Raw genomic sequence first — 11,790 nt, 5'->3', positions numbered from 1 at the left:
AAAACACGTTGTTAGCGACAGACGGTAGCGACAGAATATTTCCATCGCTAGTTAGCGACGGATTAACGAGCGAAAAACATCCGTTGCTATAATCCATGAAGCATACGAAACCAGCGATGGAATATAGTTTGTCGCCCAGTCCATCGCTATTTAGTGACGGATTTTGTGACATACTATTTTGTCGTTACGTCCGCACGATTTACCGACGACTATTGCGACAAACTTTAGTCCGTCGCTAAGTAGCGACGGACTTGGCGACGACGTATCGTCCGTCGCTGGTTTCGTAAATTTGATTTACGTGGGCTTAGCGACGGATTAAATCCGTCGCTAAGTTTCGAATAACCCTAATCCCAAACAACTTTTCCTTTTCTTCTTTCGCTGCCCTCGCCGTTCACCACTCCCGCCATTCGCCGGTCCCACCGTCCGCCAGCCCCGCCGCCCGGAGAAAGGTAAAGGACCCCCCCCCCCCCCCCCCCCCCCCGCGTTTTCCGGTAGGGGGTCGACCCCCTGCCAGAAAGTCAGGGGGTTAACCCCCTGCCCGAAAACGCGGGGGTTAACCCCCTGCCGGAAACGGCAGGGGGTTAACCCCCTACTGTTCCGGCAGGGGGTTAACCCCCTACCGTTTCCGGCAGGGGACCCCTGCCCCCTGCCTTTTCGGCAGGGGGGTTAACCACCTGCCGTAACAGGCAGGGGGTCAAGCCTTTCCTGCTCAGGCAGGGGGGGCAACCCTCTGCTGTTCCGGAAGGGGGGGCGACCCTCTGCTGTTCCGGCAGGGGGTCGACTCACTGGCGGAAAGGTTGGGGGTCGACCCCCTGCCGGAACAGTAGGGGAGTCGACCCCTTGCCAGAACAGTTTTTTTTTTTCATGGTGACTTCATTTTAAAACATTGTTTCGTGCAGATTTTTCAACGGAACCAGCTCGTGCTTAACCACATGTGGTAAGTAAGTGTTAAAAATAATGCAAATCGGGTAAATACTCGTGGTGAGTAAGTGATGCAAGCGTATCACATGTTATTTAATTTATTAGATGTAACACTTTATTGTTCACACACTCACTTAGTTGTTGATATTTAGGGTTGCTTCGTTGGAGTTCGGAGATCATGTTGAGCATGATTTTAATGTATGAATATTGAAGTGTTCTTATTTTTGGAGTACGGAGTCCATGCTAGGCATGGTAGTAGTTAGGTTGATATTGAAGTGTGTTTGTTGCAAGTACATGTTTGCCATTTGTTTGATATGAATGATTACAATATATTGCAATGTTTGATATAATTGTATCCATGCTTGCATGTAACTTTCAATTTGATTATGACTTTCATGTGAAATTGTATAATGAAAGCATGTTTCAAATGATTGTATTGTGTCATTAATAGTTTGCACATGAAAATATTAAGTTATCAATGCATGCATCAAAATTCTTGTTATTGTATGACATCATATATTGCATGATAAATTTGATATGTTCTTCATCGTAGCATTCTGATTGTTCTCTTTTAATTTGTTAGGCTATTATTCGTAACATCATAAAAAAATGACTGCAAACTGTGAATGAATGTACCGTAGGATAGTGGACAATGAGTTATCGCATGAATATATGGATGGTTTTGACAGTTTTATTGAATTTGCAATGGCAAGTGTCAGTACAGTGGATCCCACAGGTCAGATTAGGTGTCCCTGCAAGATTTGTAAGAATAATCGATTTGTAGAACCTCATAGCGTTAGACATCACCTATACAGGAAGGGTTTTGTGAGTGATTATCAAAACTGGACGTTTCATGAAGAAGAATTTAGAAACGATTTTGTTGCACGGGTGAATGTGGTGCACGATAATCCATATACGGATTTGATATTTGATGCCGCAGGAACAGAACTGGGTTCTGCTATGAGTTCTAGTGATGTAAGAACTGCCGTAGATGAAGAATCACCAAACGATGCAGCTAGTAGATTTTATGATTTACTTAGAGATGCTGATGAACCACTTTGGAACTGTTGCGAGAGTCACATTATCTTGTCTGCAGTTCTTCAACTAATGAATTTGAAGTCCGAGTATAATTTGAGTCAATCATGTTTTGACCATTTGTGCATAATTGTGAAGAGTATGTTCCCCAAAGATGAGAAATTGCCACAAAATTTCTATCGTGCGAAAGTTATGGTCAACGCTCTAGGTATGAGTTACAAAAAGATTGATGCTTGTCCAAATCACTGCATGTTGTATTTCAAGGAGCAGGAAAACAACATATCATGCCCGTCATGTGGGCATCATCGGTTCAAGCCAAAGACAAGAGGCAATGGTAGCACGAGATCAAAGGAAGTTTCATACAAGTCGCTCTGCTACTTTCCTATCACTCCTAGATTGCAGCGATTGTATATGTCTTCAAGGACAGCTAAACACATGAGATGGCATGCAAATAAAGTTCAACACGATGAAAACAAGATCGCGCATCCTGTTGACGCTGAAGCTTGGAAGCACTTTGATCGTACTCATCAGAACTTCGCAATGGAAGTGTGAAATGTTAGACTCGGTCTATGTACAGATGAATTTAATCCATTTGGGGGTAGATCAACTTCATACTCATGCTGGCCAATATTTGTAACTCCATACAACCTTCCACCAAGCTTGTGTATGAAACGTCCAAATCTTTTCTTGTCTCTGTTGATTCCTGGTCCGACCTCACCTGGCCAAAATCTTGATGTATATCTAAGGCCATTGATTGATGAACTAAAAGTACTGTGGGATGACGGTGTTACCACATATGATGCCCAAAAAAAACAAAATTTCAACATGAAGGTCGTTGTTCTATGGACAATCAGTGACTTCCCTGCATATGGTATGCTATTTGGTTGGAGCACACATGGGAGGTTGGCTTGTCTGTACTGCATGGAGGATTCCAAAGCTTTTAGATTAAGGCATGGAAGGAAGCCTTTCTGGTTTGAGTGTGATCGTCGATTTCTACCCAGCGACCATCCATTCCGACGACAAAAGAATGTGTTTAAAGCGGGCACAACTGAAACAGAAGATCCATCCTAAAGATTGTCTGGCATAGAGATTCTAAGAAGATTGCGATATTTTTCAGATGTATTAACAGATGCCCGATGTCCTATATCCTTTCGTGGATTTGGGAAGGATCACAATTGGATGAAGAAATCTATTTTTTGGGAACTACCATATTGGCCGACCCTATTGATACGACATAATTTGGATGTGATGCATGTGGAGAAAAATGTGTTTGACAATGTGTTCAATACAGTAATGAATGTTAAAAGAAAAACGAAGGATAATCCGAAGGCCCGTATGGATTTAAAATTAATATGTAAAAGATCAGAATTGGAACTCAAAGAGTATAATGGCAAAGTACTGAAACCAAAGGCAAAGTACGTGCTCGGACCTGATCAAATAAAACATGTATGTCAATGGTTGAGACAACTGAGATTTCCAGATGGATATGTCTCTAACATTGCTCGGGCTGTGAAGATTGACGATGGACAGTTATATGGGTTGAAGAGCCATGATTGTCATATCTTTATCCAACGATTGATACCCCTAGCATTCCATGATATGTTAGACAAACCTATATGGGGGGTATTGTCTGAGTTGAGCGGATTTTTTAGAACATTGTGCGCATCAGAGGTCATAGTATCAGATGTAAAGAATCTCGAGGACTCTGTCATCACCACTGTTTGTTTGCTAGAAAAGATATTTCCGCCAGCATTTTTCGATGTTATGGAACATTTGATCAAACATCTGCCATATGAACTAAGGGTTGGTGGCCTTGTGCAATATCGATGGATGTACCCATTTGAAAGGTATATGTTTTTTTATATTTGTCTCTTTAATGACAGATATTTAAAATTTGAAATGTATATTCTTGTCAGATGCATGTTCGACCTAAAAAAAAAAGTTCGTAATAAAACAAGAGTAGAAGGCTCTATTTGTGAGGCGTACACTTTAGAAGATATTTCAAATTTCTCATCTATGTACTTTGAACCTCATATTCCAACACGTTACACATGTCCGCCCCGTAACGATGATGGAGAACAAGTAACTGTAGCTGACAAGCTGTCGATATTTCAACCACTTGGGCATGCATTTGGTAGTTGCTGATCAAGGCTATTGACAGATCGAGAGCAAGACGTAGCACACATCTATATTCTTTTTAATTGCTCAGCGATCGACCCATACATCGAGTAAGTATATGTAGATGCAAGACAATTATAAATCCTTTTATGTTCTATATGTGGATACATGGCTCGGTAATATAAGTATTTGTGGTTTGCAGACGATTTGATCTGGAGTTGCAAAGAGAAGTTTCACATCTCACTGATGCAGAAGTACAAAAAGAACGTGAAACTAAGTTTGTGGAGTGGTTGAAACAGTTGGTAAAGAAGCTAACATAAATTTTATACTTATAAACAACACTAAGTTACTTAAGTGATCGTGATCACAATCATTGTTTATGTCTGTGCGTAGGTCCGCCATGGTGATCTTAAAGATCAAGGAATATGTGATTTAGAAAATGGTCCGACCAAAGTTGTGCAATGCTACAACGGGTACATCGTAAATGGTTATCGATTCTATACAAAAGATTACAGTATAAACAAATCAACGATAAATAGTGGTGTGTGTGTCAAGGGTAGCAGCTACGGTGAAAACGAACATGATTACTACGGTGTTATAAAGGAAATAATGGAGTTGACTTACTTAGGCATAAATAACAGGGTAACTTTATTCAAGTGTCATTGGTTTGATCCAACTGCAACAAGACTCGACAAAGCTTCAGGCATTGTGGAGGTGAATCATAAATCCAGGTTTGGAACATATGAACCATTCATATTAGCCTTGCAAGCTCAACAAGTTTATTATACTTCATATTCGAGTATAAAAAAGTCAGATAGAAATGAATGGTGGGTAGTTTGCAAGGTGAAGTCCAAACTATACCCCGAGTATGATCAGTTACAGGAAGATAAGTTAGCTGAAGACAGCAATTACTATCAATCAGATGATGTCTATGACTTCGCTTATGGTCACGATGTTGCGCATGATATGCATGTCATATCTTCATTGGCCGATGAAACATTCATAGAGGAATGTAATCCAAATGATGTACCAAGTGGATGGGCAAACAATGAAGAAGAAGAAGAAGAAGAAAGTCAAACTGGTGACGAGGAAGAATTCTCAAGCTAGTGAGCAAAATCTTGTACTACAAACCTCTATTTAAATGCATTGCAGTACTTGATGTGAATGATTTGAATTATTTGTATGTATTGTAATACTTGATGCGAATAAATGAGTTGTATTGCAATACTTGGTGTGAATGATTAAAAATTTTATTTGAATGTATTGTAATACTTCATACGAATGATTCGAATGCATTGCAATACTTGATGTGAATGATTTGAATTATTTGAATGTATTGTAATACTTGATGTGAATGCATGAGTTGTATTGCAACACTTGATGTGAATGATTAAAAATTTTATTTGAATGTATTGTAATATTTGATACAAGTTATTTGAATGCATTGTAATACTTGATGTGAATGATTTGAATTATTTGAATGTATTGTAATACTTGATACGAATGATTCGAATGCATTGCAATACTTGATGTGAATGATTTGAATTATTTGAATGTATTGTAATACTTGATACAAATGATTCGAATGCATTGCAATACTTGATGTGAATTATTTAAATTATTTGAATGTATTGTAATTTATGCAACAAATGATTTGAATTATTGCAATACTTGATGTGAATGATTTGAATTATTTGAATGCATTGTAATACTTGATGCAAATGATTTGAATGCATTGCAATGCTTGATGTGAATGACTTGAATGCATTGCAGTACCTGATATAAATGATTTGAATTATTGTAATACTTGATGTGAATGACTTGAATGTATTGTAATACTTGATGTGAATTATTTGATTGTATTGTATGACATATGTTATTTGTTAGAATATGGTTCGTGGAGGTTACAGTGGTCGTTCATCCAGTAGTAGCCAGGCCCAACCTTCATCTTCACGGGCTCCTGTGATAGGTATATAGATTAACTAATTTGATGTTTGATTAGTTCAAATGCGCATTCTGAGAACTTCTAACGTATTTTTTTACAGATGGTGTTTCGCCTATACACGACCCACCTACACCAATTGATCACACAAGTCAGGAGCCAACACAGGAAGCAGGGTCTTCTCAGTCTGGCACAAGAAGACTCATTCGAATAGTGTATATCGATAATCGACCACAAGTATTTCGTTTTCAATTATTGCATATCTTATAAATATTTTATATTGATATTTACTGTGTAACAATTCATGTGCAGCATGAGGTTTGAGCCACAAGAAGTAGTACGGGAGATTAGGAATTCACTTATTCAACATCTACCAGGACCGGTTGCTCAATGGAAAGAGTACACAAAGGAGGTGTTAGACAGATTATGGTCCTCATTCACGGTATACAGTTGTTCCTCATAGTTAATGTGTTTCATATTTAATTTTTTTAAGTAATGTCTACTAACTTTCTAAAAATATTTGTAGGCTTCGAATCGCTTCGCAACTACGGTAGAAGAAAATGATGCAAGGAAGGTGTGGCAGAAGGTGGTTGCCAATCGATTTGCAGACATGTTGCACACTATGAAGACTGCAGCAAAAAAAACATCTGGCGTAGTAGATGATCCACTATAGTGGAAGGGCCATGACCCTATTACTATCAGGAGAGATTACTAGAATGAAATGTGCGATAAGTAGGCGGGAGATGCATTTAGAAATCGCTCTGCGAAGGCTGCACAAAATCGAGCGAAAATGCCCGAAGCCCATCTACACACAGGTGGATCTAAGACATTTGGGAGCAACCTGAAGAAAGTGGTAACTCATTAATATATAATATTAATTTTATAAGTATTGTTGCAAACTTGTGTACTAAATCTTTTGTCCTTTAATTTCGCAGGAAGCAGAAAAAGGAGGCATTGTACCATATAAGGATATGTTTGTTGAAACACATAAACGGAAGACCACGGGAGTCTTCGTATCAGAGAAGGCGAGAACGACAATGGTATGTATTTATTCTATTAATAATCATTGCAATATGCAAGTTATCATAATGTTATCATTAATTATTAATGCATACATTAAACATTATTTTGTATGAGGCATATGAGCAACAAATGGTAGAGCGATATGGCGATGACGCTACTCAGCATCCATCATTTGATCCTGCAGCATGGGTGACTGCAGCAGGTGAACCCAAAAAAGGTCGTGTGTTCGGGTTTGGGAGTAATCTGAACACTTCACCAGTTATTGCTTCTTCTAGTTACTGTAACGACCCCAATCCATACCCTTTTAAAATGCGGATTTTTTTTTTAAGAGATGCGGAAACCTTCCTAGAGATCTGGGGTCCATCACAGTTCCACTTTCCATTGGATAGCCCAACCACCACAAACGAAGTTGCAATCATCATCCATATCAATCAACTAAAACTCTCTTATTAATGAGTAAGAAAATTTCAAAGACAAGGTTTTATTCAACTGAAAATAAAGTAACAATTGCAAAAATTAAAAGAACTAAAAGAAGCAAAAATAGAGCCACTCTGTCCTCTTCTGAAGCCGTCAAGCTCAAGTATGACTCTTATTCATCCCCAGATGCATGTCCAACTTCACTGTTCACCATTTCCTATGAAAAACCAACAAAGTAGGGTGTCAGAACCAAAATTCTGAGCATAGCTACTTCTAAAGAAACCAGGTGAGAGAAAGAACATGGATAAGATTCCATGCAGTGATTTAAGTGAGTACAGATATAAAATTTGCAACATTTAAATATCCATAACTACCAATAATTGCATACACTCACCAGTCAAGAACAGTACATATATCAGGAATTAACTAATCAAACCTTGCAGCATGATCTCACACAGTAAATCAAATGCTACTACCAAATTATGTCATGATATCAAGAATGATTCAAACATGCATGATCTAATGCATAACAGAAAATGCATGGTTATGTGCAATGCATGATTTATTCTGTTATCTTTCATTTAAGTTCCATCTTTCCATTTGCATGCCCTATTAGATGCACACATCCTTAAGTTCCTCTTTTTAATTATAGTTGCCCGCGGATACACCAAACGGGTATAAACCCCGAGGTCAAGTAGGTTTCCAGGGTAGCTTAGCACACAAATTGTATTTTATTACTGGGTTCCAACATAGCCCTCGACCGATATCAGGAAACAGCACCATCCATCGGAATATTAGACCTCCACATCTATTGTCGGGGACACAAGGGACACCCCACGCCCACAAGTGTCACTTCCTTGGTACCATAAACAACAGCTGTGTCAAAATACACCACTCCCGGGTAAAGTGGCAGACTCTCCCTAAAACCGTGGCCAGGAGAAAGAACTTCAATATCGGGTTCATGGGACCAAATTCACGCACACAGAGTTTTTGTAACCTCACAGTCTCCCCCAGACCGGATATCCAAGATTCTCATACTCCAGATGAGAAACCCCAGAATGTATATTACACTGTTCTTATTCATTATATTTTTAATTAAGTCCATTTCTTTAAGTTTGCAACACATATGCAAAAGTAAAGTGAAAACCCGCATCCTCCCTTGCAGGGACCCATTCGGGACTCCAGCCCGTATAAACCACTAGAACAGTGTACTAATGTGCCAAACCATCTTATGTGGTTTAAGTGATGCAGTTAAATTATATGTGAAAGAAAACCAAACCCACGACTCTCCAGGCCGATGATGCTCCAATTAAGCCATCGGTGCATCCCACAACCAAAATCATAACTTACAATGTATGCAATAATACCAACATAATTAAAAATGCACATTCATTCATACCATTTTAACAATGTGCATGAGCTTCCACTGTTATATGCATGTGTAACCATCCATGTGTAATTGATTTCATGTAATCACTTAACACACATGCATTTGTCCATAGTTTCATAAGTATATGAGAATATTTATGCATGATTATACATGCCAATAGACTTCGATCCCATATATGCACATGCACTTACAATTTGCTATTTCATGAGCGACACATGCTTCCTATGAGTGGTCCGCACACACAACCATTATACAATTTAATAAGATATTGCAAAATTTCAGTGAACATAAGGCACACATAGATATTCAAGTTTTGTGTTTCACCATGCCACATTTCATAGCAAATAAAGGAATGCATATTGAGCTAAGCATATAAATTTTACCATGACAACTGAAAACACAACAGTTTTCTAATTATTCAAATTCAACATCTACTATCCTTAGATTTAGTTGACTGTCCAATACAGATCGGTTTTACCACTTTCTAAACAAAGTTAGAGGCAACAAAAATTCAGATTCCAATTGGGTTTCCAAACAAATTTCTTGTACATGCCAGAAATTTAATTTCCTTTTAAAATCAGATTGAATTAAATATCTACAACAAAACAAATTGCAACAATCATTCAGTTTAGTGTTAGTTGACTGTTCAAGACTGGTAAATTTTGTGGTTCCAAAAGAAGTTAACATTTGGGACATCATAAATAAATTTCAATATGTTCAAACCTCCTTCGAAATCTGATCCAGTGTTTATACTCATATGTTTATATACTGATATATATATATATATATATATATATATATATATATATATATATATATATATATATATATATATATATATATATATATATATATATTGGCTGATTCAAGAATCTACCCCGAATCTATCAGCCCCAAAATCGGTCAGTATTACTGTTAAAACTTATCAAACTCTAGGTCAAGAAATCATAACCATATATATATTTTTTTTTACTAATCACATGCATCTGAACTTGTGCATCTACATATTTCTCAAAACAACACGCGCTAAACCAAATTTTCTTTTGACACTCTCGTGCACAGAAAAATATACAGATTTATGTGTGGTTCCTGTTCACACAGAAAAAGATGACAGGTTTGAGTGTGGTATATGTCGACACACACAGGAAAACATATGCGTGTTCCAGCTCTCAACAACACATTTAATCAATGCTTAAGCAAATCAGCAATTTAAAATCAAGTTTATGCTAACAAAAATTATTTCTCCTTTATTACATATCAGATTCTCATTAACTATTTGATTTACATGAACATTAGATTCATGTAAATCTTGAATTAGTGGAGACCCAACATATCAGATTTAAGTAGAAACCCAAAAATTACCCAGGTTTGATACATAATAGAACTCGTGTGAATATTATTTTTTTTTTTTTTGAATCAATCGAGTTACAGGCCAGCTCCCAGCTGACTGGGTCAGCTGGGCCTGCTATGGCCTGGTTTAAAAGGTGCACAACACCCAGCCGACTTGGGTTGGCTGGGCCTGTCACCCCTTAATGCACAGTATATATATTTTTTTCTTAAACAATCATAGCTCAGTCACAGAATGAGACTGGTCTTGTACTCAACTGAAAGAAACTCCTTGTATTCTTGAGTACTCCACAGAAACTGAATACATTCAGTGTTTTTAACACCAAAATTTCTCAGTTTATAATTAAGCTTAATCTATATTCACTACTGCTAATAACTATGCTGAAGTAATGTAGATTTTAACATGTATGCCAACTGCCAAAACAAATATTAAGTACATTTATATTGATTCCACCAAGAACGATATCCTTAAACAGAATTTACATGTATCATGCCTCAATTCCAAATCAAGAGAACCCAAATCGGGTTGATTTGGGAACTCGGCAGATTAGGGTAAAAAAAAAACATCAATTTAAAAATCTCCATATGCAGATTCCCCCTTCTTGCATAAAAGTAAGAAACCCCCAAATTGCACATCTAGGGTTTATCAGAATTTTCTTCCCTTTTTTTTAAAAAAAAAAAATCGGGAATACCTCCAACGACAGTCTTCCCTGGATGCTCCCCTCAAAACCCTCACACGGGATCGAACCCATGTTCGATCCCTTACCCAAATTTGTTAGAAGCACCATACCTGTTTCTCAGCGACTTTTCCGGCGATCGAATGCTGAAATCACGTGGGTAAGGCCGGCTGGGGTCACTCCGCGTTACTGCCGTGAAGAAGGGAGTGTGGCTGCTGTCTGTCGCGGCCTTCAATGGCAGCCGGTAGCCCACGCTGCCTGACGATGGTGTTTTGCCCTCCGGCGTGCGCACATCGAGCGCGCGCGAGAGAGAGAGAGAGAGAGAAAGAGAGAGAGAGAGAGAGAGAGAGAGAGAGAGAGAGAGAGAGAGAGAGAGAGAGAGAGAGAGAGAGAGAGGAAACCCCTAACTCCTCTTATCGGCCCCCTCCAGTCCGAGATGGGGGGGGAAGGTCGGTTACGCCCTGCGTAACCCCCCTTTCCTTTTCTGTTTTAAACTTATCGGGCAACCCTTATCGGGTTGCCCTTTTTTTTTTAAAAGGCTGTTACATGGGGCGCGGCTCGGGTCCGGACCCGAGACCCGTAACCCGGCCCCAAATCAAATATGGATCCACAAGTTGGATCCGAATGGAGCCAAGTGTGGATTCTCGGATTAATTTTTAAAAACTTAAAAATTTTATTTATTTATTAATATCATTAAATCGAGATTTAAATCAATTAATCCTAATTACCCCCTTTATGGGTCATAGATCCGAAATGTGGATCTAGGCCCAATTTGCATAATTTGAAATATTTTATAATAAAAAAAAATCGGGTTTTACATCCCTACCCCCTTAAAAGAATTTCGTTCGCGAAATTAGAACGTACTAAATGTGAGTAGTACCAAAATCAATTATCACATGAGTACTAACGATTGACAACTA

This window comes from Nuphar pumila, chromosome 3, assembly GCF_984573655.1.
Source record: "Nuphar pumila chromosome 3, dmNupPumi1.hap1.1, whole genome shotgun sequence".
NCBI classification, from domain to species: domain Eukaryota; kingdom Viridiplantae; phylum Streptophyta; class Magnoliopsida; order Nymphaeales; family Nymphaeaceae; genus Nuphar; species Nuphar pumila.
This window is presented reverse-complemented; position numbering follows the sequence as displayed.